A 12,946-nucleotide genomic window follows, 5' to 3' on the forward strand; every position below is an offset into this window, starting at 1 on the left:
GCTTGTTCCTTGACTATTTGCATCTATTGTATTGCTAACCTAGAACTGACCTGAATTCTTGCATGTAATTCAAATGGTATAAAAGCAAAAAGGAGGGGGAGGATGGATGGGGGTTTCTAGGGAGGGAAAATGGGAAAAGGGAATGGCATCTGAAATATAAATAAATAAAATATCCAATAAAAAAGAAAAAATATTAAAAAGAAAAAGAAAAAAAAGATACGGTAAGAGCAATAATAGGAAATGCTGTCCTCCGGCCTCCATGTGCATGCACACACGACTGCACGTGCATCTACACATAAACACATACAGTACACAGTGCACCCCAAAAGATAATAAAAGTAAATTAATAAAAGTAATGTGAAAAGTAGTGGAATTGTTTAATGTCAAGACTCACAAATATTGTTTGTATAAGTGAGGGCATGGGCCCAATGGGGCATTTAAAGAGGCACAGCCTTCAGTATCATACTATGAAAAAGAAGAATACATATTTCAGTGGGTTAAATTCTAGGATGTGTATTCTCACACTACTTATTAAAAAAAAACCCACACTCAGTAAATGTGTTTTTTTTTTTTTTTTTAATATCACATCTTTCCACCTCACCTTCTTGTTTTGTATTGTTTTACATGTGGAAGCGGGAATTGAACCCAGGGATTGCACATGCTACCCAAGCACTCCAATGATGAGCTGTGTCCCATTCTGACATATAGTTATTTCTATTGATGAGACTGAGTAACAGTGCTTTAGATACTGTTTATAAGCTGACTAACAAATATTTAAAGTATTTACTCATGCACATGTAACTTTCCAAAAACATATCTAGGTCATATGTGTCATGAGTTACATGTTTGGGGGACTCAGTACAATGACCTGAGTTTGGAGCCCATCATGGTGCAGAGCATCTGAGCTAACGGCCGCTGTGGAGGTGAGACTAGGAGCCCCACTGGAGCTCACTGGCCAATTAATCTTGCTAAATTGTTAGTTCCAGGCTCAGCAAGAGACTCTATCTGAACAAAAATATGGTAGACAACAATATAGGGAGATACCCATTGACCTCTGGCCTTTGTATGCAAGAACATACATACTCGCCCAACTGCACATACACACACATACAGGACACACAAACACCTGAAAGTTACATATTGGTTCTTTTTTCTCACTTCCTTGTTTGGTGGGAGACACGTGAACACCTCAGCACACATGTGGAAATCAGAGGACAACTTGTGGAAGTTGATTTTCTTTTCCTACCATGTGGGACGTGGGGATTAAACTCTTTTCATCAGATTTGGTGGCAAGCACTTTTACCTGTCGAGTCATCTCCTTGGTCTATATGTTTTCTAAGATACATAGAGGGTGCATATATGCACCAAATGTATTACACCCTGAAATTTAGATATCACCAAATATGTACACCATGGAGCAATTATTATACATCCCACACTTCTATTAAGGTTTCCAATTCTAAGTAATCAACAGGGGCATGAAAGAAGGAACCTTGACCTTCAGAGCCCCTTGCTTGTGCAGGCCTCTTACAAGGTCAAGAGAAGCTCCAGAAATACAGCCACATGGACAAATATCTTTATAAGCTTTGCAAAAGCAAGCCTTCATTAACCTTTCTCTCTGTCTGATGACTCTCCCTCATTACTTCTCATCACTTGGATGGCGTGGGAAAGGCCAGAAGTATTCTAAGATCTGGCTTAAGTGTAAGTTGAGTTCAATACACACTTACTTGGCTTGGTTGCAGTGACTCAGTGGGGTACTAGCGTGGGCCTCTGTCAGCACGCGGTGGACTTAGGCAATTGCTAGCCCCACAGGGTGAAATCTCTGTGAGTGGTCCAACTGCCTGCTCTGGAACTCATCCATTCAGCGGCCACGTGATGGATGTGGAGACAAACAGGGTGAGATGTTCGGAACCGGGAGCTTGCCAACAAGTTTTCGGATGGAGACATAGAACCATAAGCTGAAGATTTGGCCTCATTTGTCTCCCAGACAAGACAGAATTGCTACTTGGGTAAAACATGTACGATGTTACATGTAAATAGGAACACACTGTTTTTTAAGAAGGAATCCTAAACTGTTAAAATGTTCACAATTACTACAAGTTAATCTGTACATCTGTGCATGTACAAACATATTTTTTCTCTGTTTCTCTGAAGAATCCTAAAGAATGTATAGATACTATGTGAAAGTAGTTTTTTTACTAATCATGTTTGCATATATGTGTGTTTACATATGTATGTATATACATATGCACATATACATACATATATACATATGTATATGTATATTTAGATATGTATGACATAGAATTGTTTCTCTTCAATATAGGCAATAAATAAACAAAGAAGAAAAGCCAGTCTTAGAAAACTCCTGCATTTCTAAGAGAAAGAGTTCTTTAGGCTGTAGATCAAGCACTATAGGTTATAAAGGAAACTAACACTAATCAAATATTCTTAAAACAAAAAGTATATGTCAAAAAAGTATGTACTCAATTTCTCATATCCAGGAGACCAAACTAAGTGTGATAAAATTGTAATATAACAAGTGTGGTGGGACATTCCCATAATCTCAGCTCCAGAGGAAGCTGAAATGACAGTCTAGTCAAGTTAGCAAGAGTCTGATTTTAAAAAAAAAGCTGAGAAAGGATGGGGAGGCAGGACATGAAGCTTCTTAGTGTTAGAGTTGCATACATGGGTGAGACCTGCATTTACTCTTCATTACCACATAAGAAAATCTCCAAATACAGGATATACCTTTTACTCTTAATTTTTAATAACATAACACACCCCTATAGCTCAAATTTCAATCTAAAATATTAAAGCTGCAAATCACATTAAATATTAAATTTTATGTTTTTGAAAAATCTCATTTTCTCACGAGTCTCCCATGTGCTCAGTTCTTTCTCTGCTGGAAGTCCCTCTAAATACAGGTAACTGTGTTAAGTAACTTGCCCAGTGTCTGAATCCACTATCAGAAATAGGAACTTGCAGTTTGTCTTAGGCAGTGTTGTGCTGCTGTGAAGGGACACCATGACCACAGGACTCTCATAAAGGAAAGCATTTGATTGGGGCTGGCTTAGAGTTTCAGAGGTTTAGTCAGCCATTGTTATCACAGCAGGAAGCCTGGCCGCGTGCAGGCAGACATGGTGCAGGAGGAACAGCTGAGAGTTCTACATCCAGAGCTGCAGGCAGCAGGAAGATACAGCCATGCTGGCTTTTTAAGCCTCAGAGCCCACCTACAATGACACACTTCCTCCAACAAGGCCATACTGCCTAATCCTTTCAAATAATGCCACTCCCTGGTGACCAAACATTCAAATCTGTGAGCCTTTGGGGGCCGTTCTTATTCACACAACCACACTGTTTTTTAAACAAATATTTTCTCTTCCAGAAAGTCTTAAAAATTAAAATATAGTTATCATAGTGTAAAACCCACTCCTTTAAAGTGTTCAGGTATGTGGTGGTTGCTATAGTCACATGCTGTGTAGACATTACCATCAGCTAGTTAAAGAATAACCCCATCAGCCTGAGAAGCTGTCTGTGCCTTTTAGCTATGACCTCCAACTCCTTATTCATAACCAACCAATGATCTTCTTGCTGTCTCTATGGATTTGTCTATTCTGTACATTCCCTATGGACGAGTGCATACCATAAGCAGCCTTCTGCGCCTGGCTTCTTTCACTTAGCACAACATGTTTTACGTTTATCCTTTCGTGACATTTTATCACACCTTACTCCCTTTTTGCAGTTGAAAATTCCAGTGTATGATACATGTCGCATTTTACCTAACTATTAGCCAGTTGATAAACATCTGGGTTGTATCCATAATTTTTTGCTATTATGAATAAGAATTCAAGATATGAATAATAATGTATAATCGTGTGCATGTTTATTTTTTACAGACAAGTATTTCTATTCTGCATGGAATGTCTAGGCCGTATGATAATACTACATACAGCTTTTGGAGGGACTGCCAGAATGTGTTCCAAGCACTCAGCATCATTTTAGATCCCCCAACAATGTGCATTGTTGGGCCTTGGACGAGGTAACTCCATTTAACCTGTTACCTTCAGTCATGTAGGACAGGTAGAGGGTGTGACTAACAAGTCTCTACCTCCAGAGATTTAAATATTAATGAATTATCAAAAGGCCAGGGGCGTAGCTAATTAAGTTATTCCCTCCCCTTTCTCCCTTCCCTATAAGATTGGTCTCCCCTGGCTTTTGGCGGGGGAAGTGTATACCACTTGCGTCCATTCACCATGCCATGAACAATAAAAGCTTTGGAAAACCGGACTCCACGTGTCCATGGTCTCTCCTCCTGATTCCCAGCTTTTGGAACCCTGGAACCTTGTCGATGCAGCCGCCGGCCCGCCCACCAAAAGCTTAGTGAATGTGGGATCCTCTGCTGGCAGCGCGGGAAGCCCGCCCGGGACCCTGATGTCAGACCGCCCTGGGACTCTGCCGCCGGACTCCCTACCCCCCCCCCCCCCCCCCGTCCGCGAGATTTCTTCCCCACAGTGCATGTGTGAATTTCTGCAGACCTCACCGACATTACTTTTGAAAATCCCGTAACCCTTTGTCTTAGGGTCTGTATTCCTGCACAAAGCATCATGACCAAGAAGCAAGCTTGGGAGGAAAGGGTTTATTCAGCTTACACTTCCACATTGCTGTTCATCACCAAAGGAAGTCAGGACTGGAACTCACACAGGGTAGGAACCTGGAGGCAGGAGCTGATGCAGAGCCATGGAGGGGTGCTGTTTACTGGCTTGCTTCCCCTGGCTTGCTCAGCTTGCTTTCTTATAGAACCCAGGACCACCAGCTCAGGGATGGCACCACCCACAATGGGTCCTCCCACCCTTGATCACTAATTGAGAAAATGCCTTACAGGTGGATCTCATGGAGGCTTTTCCTCAAGGGAGGTTCCTTTCTCTGTGATAACTCCAGCTTGAGTCAAGTTGACACACAAAACCAGCCAGAACACTTCTTTTAAGACAAAAAGAAGGAGGTATAATGACATATACTGTGGAAATTGTTATTTTTCATGTCTTCTGTCTTAAATAGTTGTCAATAAGGCACAGCCTTAAGTAATCTGACAAAGGAGTCTCACCTGAGGGACTGCCTCGATCAGATTAATCTGTGGAGGATCTGCTTGACTGTTAATTGACATAGAAGGGTTCATTCCACTGAGGGAGGCTCCATCCCTAGGCAGGTGGGTCTTTCAAGATCTTACAGTCACATTCTGCAGCTTTGGAACACACGAATTTTGGAAGACAAGCCAACTCATAACACCAGGATCATTGCTACAAGTGAGAAGCACTTGCTGACTCCTAGATCTACCTGAATTTTATAACTGTCTTTATGCCAAGGAACCAAGTATCTAAATATTTTCATTAGTAATAGCTCTAGTTAGAGGCAAATCTCAGACAAGAACTGATATTTGGCAGCACTTCCAAATAGAATCATTAATCTACTATTACCCAGTTGTGGGCATTAGTGAAGGATAACTCTCCACACACACTATGGTATGGCAGAAAGTTGTGGACATGAAGTAGAGAAACACTTGAGTAAATCCTGACCTCCACAGTCACCAAGTACTCTCTGGGACCATTTTGTCATCAAGATTGCCACAGTCCCTTCCTATTGAGATGCTGGTGTGATCTCTACATTCTAGAGAATCCTCTAATTCCTATTCCATTTTTTTGCCATTATTTCTCACTCCTGACACTGCCACCTGAACAAATGTGGGCAACAGGAAGAGATTACACAAGCAGACAGGAACATCTGTAGCAGTCCATCACAGACTGGTGCACTTACAGAAATATAAGGCTTCCATCTACACTCTCCTCAACGGAATCATGGACCAGGAGAGGTCAGATGACCAGCTCAAAGACAGTCTTCCTAGCTTGAATGGCTTCAGTCGAGTACCGGTGCACAAAACAAGGGGTCTTAATGGGTGGACCTCGAAGAGAGGTCTACATGGTTTCTGAGAGTGAGCAAGAATAAGCCTGTTGTGTTGATAACATGTGTAACCATGTAGTTATTGTTCTATTGAATGAAGTTCCCAAATCCCATCAAATTCCCAAAGGAGTTTATTTTTATTCAGATTAATATTCAGCTCCCAGCAAAATAAAATGTCTGGCATATTAGAAATAATCTATAAACATTAGCTGGCTGACTGTGTCAAATTCTCAATCAAGAAACTGAGTAGCTATTTCTACTGAAATAGAAGAGGAGCAGAGCCTGCCCAGAAGATAATCCTCTCGATTTCATGCTGCCCTAAAGCTCCATCTGTATAAGCAGTCCATCATCCTCCTGCTCCACATCCTGGCTGAACGGCACTACGGTGCTCTTCTAAGCAAAGTAATGTCAACGATGCTTGAAATCTATTCCCTTTAGGAGATCATTCATCTTTTTAATTTAACTTTCCCATCTGATTTAATTAACAAAGGCTTAATGAAAGTTAATAAATGAAATATTAATTAAGTGGTTTTTTAAAAAAGTAATACAAACTTTTAATTGCTTATAATTTTTATTAGTTCAATCAAGTAAGATGCTCTTAGTTCAGTTAAACCTGATGTATATTGCTTTACTGTCAGTTCAAGTACCCAGGAAAATCTCTAGTACATCTGGAACATTCAGAGGAAGGATCATTAAAACTTGACTTTGAGGCCAGAACTGTAGTCAATTGGTACAGCAGTTGGTTAACTTGCAAAGGCCTGGTTTTATCCATTGAACCACCACAACCTCCTTCTCCTCCTCTCCTTCCTCCTCCTCCCCTTCCTCCTCCTCTCCCTCCTCCTTGTCTTCCACCACCACCACCATCACCACCACCACCATCACCACCACCATCACTACTACCACCACCACCACCATCACCACCACCATCACTACTACCACCACCACCACCATCACCACCACCACCACCACCATCACCACCACCACCACCACCACCACCACCACCACCACCACCACTCCTTTTGGCTCTGAAAATAATAAGGAAATACTTTGGACCCAACAAATATGACATATCCAGAAATCAGAAGCACTGTAGATGTGATCAATAAACATATGAGGGGTCAATAAATTAAAAGAAGTAGCTAATATTTCGGGGAGAACAGAAATCCACTATCTAGGCGCGGCTGATCTGGAACTATGTAGAGCAGGCTGGCCTTGAGCTCAGATCAGCTCGACTTTGCCTCTTCAGTGCTAGGATTACAAGTGTGTGCCACAATGTCTGGCTTAAATCAATCTTAATAGTGGCTGCTGGAACATCGTTAGTAAGAAGAACGCAGCATGTAGATACAGAAGATCAATATTTATAAGACATTCAGAAATAGCACCAAAGCAGGCATGATGGTGCAAATGCCACTTAGGAGGCCAAGGCAGTGGTTGCAAGTTCTAGACCCATATAGCAAGACTTTAATAAAGGAAGGAAGGAAAATTGAAAGGAAAGGAGAGAAGGAGGGAGGAAGGAGGGTAGCAAGTGGGAAATTATCAATGTAAATATCAAATCCAGATCTGTGTCCATAGTTACTAAGCATTTGCCCTGGTAAATTTAAATATAGCATCAGCCCAGAGGCCCAGAGGTGGACCTCAACATGGGAAAGGTACAATTCTTGCAAGAACTAGGCCAGGCTACTCCATATACCTGTGGGAAAACTGATACACACATGGTTGTACTTCTAAAACGCACAAGTGTTATCTGGAAACAACTTGCCCTTCACGAGGACTCCATAATTAAGGAGTCACTTTGCCAATGGAAGTTAACAGTTATATTTCTTACTAAACTGGGTCTTACTTGTGTGTTTGTTTTGTTTGTTTAGTTTTTTGTTTTCTTTCTTTCTTTCTTTCTTTCTTTCTTTTCTTTTCTTTTTTATTTTTTTCCCCTGAACCAGCAACAAAAAGCTGCCTAACAAGGGACTGTAGCTATAAATGAAATAGAATCAAGAAAGAGCATAGACAGTCTTGTTGTTTGTCTTCTCTGGCTCTCTAGACTGTCTCACAGCAAAGGGTGGCTTTCTCATCCTGTAATCATCCTGACTCCTAAGACTCCCATCACTACTGAAAAGCCCCACAGGCATGGGGACAGGAACTGAGAATGCCCTTGGTGAGACAAGACCAGAGGTATGCTTTGCATCAGTACTCAGTGCCCTCTTGAACAATGATCCTCAATATTTTCAAGACTTAGGAAACATCCAATCCAATGTCTCTCTTACCTGGAACTGATATTTCTTTATGCGGAGTGTAGCTGTTTCAGTAACACAGGTGGGAGTCTTGGGATACTCAGAGATGAAGGCTGTCCCAACCCTGAAAGAAAATCAGGGGAGAGAGGGTTTTACACAAAAGTGCCACAATACCTTTATCCTTGCAAACTCCCAACTGTCTATAGATTGGATCCCCACTCTGTAGCCAGCAGATTTGTGTTTACCAGGCGACATAACTATTAACTATTGATGCCTTGAGCCAGCGTTTTCAGAATTAGCTTGTGTTTGCGTCGATTATTTCTTCATCGGCTTTGATTTATTCCCGCTAAATGTGATATTTCATTGTCTTGAGATCACATTCCAATTCCCTAAAAGCTTTCTGTCTCCTTAAAGCCAGGATTCGTGTCCTCCTTTGTTAATGGCGTGGTGGCACCGTCTCCAACCCGCCGCTCCAGTCTCTCGGAGAGTCTGTCGTTAGCCGTTTGTTTCTAGCTTCTTTCTTCTTGTCTTTTTTAAAATGTATTTTTGTCTACATGTGTGTCTGTGCACCCGTGTGCATGCAGTGTCATGGAGGCCAGAAGAGGATGTCAGATCCCCTGGGAAGTAGTGACAAATGGTTGTGAGCTACCCTGTGGGTGCTGGTTATATACCCTGGGTCCTCTTGGAATGTAGCCATATCTTTTAACCACCAAACTTTCTCTCCAGCATGTCTCTTGATGTTTGATGCCATGCTGTTGCTTCTGAGAATCCCCAAGCCAGATGACCTGCCAAGCCAGACCCAGTGTACAAGGCCTTGGCTTGCAACCCAGCTCTTCCATGTTGGTGTTCATCATGTTCATCCTTTCTGGCCACATTGTAACAGATTCCAAAGCTGGTAATGGCAAACCTAGCTGCAGACATAAACACAAGGACCTGGCTTTTTAGAGAATGGTCCATAATACCCTCAGTCTCTGTCAAAGTTTCCGATCCTTGGTACTGACTTCATTATATAATGGAGAAAAAGACTTAGAAAATGAACATTTCTGTACATTCCTCAGAGTAAACTGTAATTCATGGAAGAGCAATCAAACCCTTAATCTTAAATTAGTAACTCATTTTAATTTTGAAAATAGAGCAGCAAGAATCCAGCAATTTTGAAAATACAGATCCTGTGAGAAAAATTTTTATGATCCAAGTTTATTATTTGAGATGATAGTTGTTGTAGCCAAAAAAAAAAAAAAAAAAAAAAAAAAAATACAATTTTGAGAGGTCAAATTGGATGGGCATTACACTCTAATTTAAAGTGTGTCTTATTCTCATTTTTCACATAATGGTAAAAAATAAAGTGAGAGTAAATACACTCTACAATCATAGCTTTTTAAACAAATATGTTTTACTTTTAAAATGGCCTAGAAGGGGATTTCCTCCATAATTATTTTAGACAAATATAGAGATGAGGTAGTGATTTGGGGCATTCTGTAGCTCTTTATGTTGCAGTCGTGAGAACCTACAGTCCCTCACATCTGTGCAGTTATAACACCCCACCCACACTCTGCCCCAAGTCACAAATGATGGTCAGCAGGTGCCACCCGTTGCTCCCACACCATTTAAGAGTAAGGATTATTTCTCCATCTCATTTGCTACAGTAGCCAGTGTCCAGGACAGGATGCATAAATGAGCTCTCTTTCTCAGGGGCCGCTGGGACTTAATGAAAAATCTACCAGGGGTTCATTTGGTCAGCTTTGAGCTATCAAGTACCCCTAAGTAGGGATGGACATTTCCTGAAAACAAAACAAAACAGAACAAAACAAAAGACCAAAGAGATCTCCTGTCTCCCCAGCACAGTAGAAATGGCCCCACTGCGTTCTTAGAGAAGCCCATGGGACTTGAAAAGAGGGCAGAGAAGAGCTACCAAGATAGTCAAAGACTTTGGAGGAAAGTTTTCTTTAATAAAAATTTAAAGAAATTAAGAATATGTTGCTGTCTGATACATCCGAGCAGTTAGAAAAAAAAATGTCCTGAAGAATAAGAAGACTGTCCCTGGGAAGGGACATACAAAAGTGTCATGGAGGTCAATGACTGACAAAATCACATAGACAGGAACCATTGTAAGGTTCCATGGTGATTTCCAACACGCTGTGATAACTGTTCTTGGTTATTCTTGTAGTCAATTCAACTACATCTGTAACTAACTAAAATCCCTGGATCTTGCTGACAAGTCTATCCCTTGACAGGCATTAGAGCCTACCTCTTTGGTATTGAGACATCCAGCCTCATGGACTGAAACACTGCTGGACTCTTCAATTTTCCATTGATTGTATATAATTACATATATATATATATATATATGTGTGTGTGTGTGTGTGTGTGTGTGTGTGTGTGTGTGTGTGTGTCTGTGTCTGTGTGTGTGTGTATTAATATAGAAAATTTTTTGGTTTTTCTAGACAGGGTTTCTCTGTGTAGCCCTGGCTGTCCTGGAACTCACTCTATAGACCAGGTTGGCTTCAAACTCAGAAATCCACCTGCCTCTGCCTCCCAAGTGCTGAGATTAAAGGCGTACGTCACCACTGCCCGGCCTAATATAGAATTTAATATATAATAAGTCCATATATTTTTATATATGGATTTTATTTATTTGTATTGATATATATTAGAGTGGCTTGCAGGCTGGGTCTAGCTAGTCCAACAATGGCTGTCTACCAATAAACAGTCCCTGTAGATAGTTTTGCCTTCAATATCAGAATGGAATCTTCCATGCCATGGACACAGATATTTCCTCTCTGGGTCTTGATTCTAGCTCCTTGTGCCATCAGTTTGTTTTGCTCTTGCTGGGAGGTCCTCTGTAGTAGATAGCCTGTGATGAAACCAGCCTCCTTATGAGAATCTTAGCCTTCCAAACAAGACTACTTACTTCTATGTAGTCATGCATGTTCTATCCCCCAAGAACTATTCCCAATTACAGAATATACAGTAGTTTGCACTTATACACAGGAGATATGAAACTAAGGACAGTATCAGATCCTATACATTTTATTGTATTTCATATACTTGCTTATGATGAAGTTTTTAAATTAATCACAGTAAGAAACTAATAATGGCTAACATCAAGATAGGTGTAATTTACTGAAATAAATGTTATGTAAACATGGTTTCTCTGCTTATTTCTGGACTCTTACATTTAATACTTTTAAAAATCAGCAACAGAAATCATGGAGCATGAAACTATAAGCAAGAGAAGACTTCTATACATAAAATTTGTCTCTCCACTTTAACCACAAACCCCAGAAACTTATTTAATACCGTTTCATATATAGGCAATTTTCTAAACACAAAAATATAATTTGATGTAATGTTTGTGTAAAAATTATATATACTATATAAGTGCACATTTAATTATTTCAATATGGTAAATGCATTTATATCTTTTATTCTTCTTTTCCCCTTGAGGACAGGTTCTACTTCCTCAGTTCTTCATCCTTACTTACTTCACAGATCTCAAGTGAATAGAAACAATGTAGGCAATTAGTAGCTGATTAAAACAGCAGTTAAATGACAGATGTAGCCTGCAACTGAGCACCAGTAGAAAAACTGAGCAAAGCATGAAAATTGGTAGACATCTATAGATAGATAGATAGATAGATAGATAGATAGATGATGGATAGATACATAGATAGATAGATAATGATGATGATAGATAGATAGATAGATAGATAGATAGGCGGTGCTGTGTGTCTGTGTTGGCATGGGTCCTGTGTGAAGGTGACAGCTGAATTAGTGTGTCACACTGAGGAATACAGAAGTGCTCACTCTGTTTCCCAGGAATTCTTGGGCTATGGAATTACGAGGCACTTAGAAGTAAATTATCACAGTTTTCTCTGAAAACATTTCCTTTGAATCAATATAGGTTTCCCTGGAAATCTTTTTTGAATCAATTGCCTTTGAAAAAACAAAGGGTTCTACCAGAAAAGGGATTGAAGGATGAATAGATGAAGGATTAGTCACAGATTGAGCAGGCAATGCATCCAAGGCTCGTGCTCTGTGCTCTGTGCAGAAATACGAATCAGCAGAGATAACTTGTTCTAGGTCATCAAGTGACACATGCGAGAGTCTAACAGAGACTGAGTCCTTCTCATGACATCAAGTTTCTGACACAGCTTCACAAAAGGAATCAGGCAATTGCACTCCTTCCGGGGTCTTGACTGTGAACACAGACAACATCACTGGCTTCAGGCTCTACATACCAGGGAGTCCCAGATGGTTTGAGATGTTGAAATTATTTAGGAACATTTTCAGTATCTTCTAACTGATTAAGAAATTTTGGGAATGGAGTAAGGAAGCTACTTCGAGTCCCAAATAAGCAAGTAACTCCCAGAGGGGTTGTTTTGTTTTGCATTTATTTTCCAAAGCTCACTAGACCACAGTATTTTGGGAGTCAGCATAAGGTAGAGAAGACATACAGGCATGGGATGACATTAGGAAACATCTGATTAATGCCTTATAAATGCTATTTTCATAATTTAGCTGCTACTACTACTCCATAATGTCAAACATGCATTATACACCAATAGGTTGTGGATTTGTATTATAGTTAGTAGCAGTTGTATTTTGCTTTCCATGCAACCACTCCGCTCCACAAAGCCACCACTGTCACTTTTTCTTTGACTTTAAAATTACTACAGGCTTTCAGATTAGAGAGGTCCAAACTATAAAGGAAGTGAAGTTTTGCCAACCATTCACAAGACTCTTTCTTCATAGCTCATTTATGT

General features: G+C 40.4%; 1 long non-coding RNA gene across 2 annotated transcripts in view; it reads right to left on the reverse strand.

The window, feature by feature from the left end:
* LOC143443135 (uncharacterized) overlaps positions 1–12,946 on the reverse strand; it is a 47,802-nt gene that overhangs the window by 24,367 nt on the left and 10,489 nt on the right. For both annotated transcript variants that reach the window (XR_013111893.1, XR_013111894.1), the window contains exon 2: positions 8,214–8,304. This is a non-coding gene — a long non-coding RNA (uncharacterized LOC143443135). The remainder of the gene's footprint in view (positions 1–8,213; positions 8,305–12,946) is intronic.

The sequence above is a fragment of the Arvicanthis niloticus genome, chromosome 7 (genome assembly GCF_011762505.2).
Source record: "Arvicanthis niloticus isolate mArvNil1 chromosome 7, mArvNil1.pat.X, whole genome shotgun sequence".
NCBI classification, from domain to species: Eukaryota; Metazoa; Chordata; class Mammalia; order Rodentia; family Muridae; genus Arvicanthis; species Arvicanthis niloticus.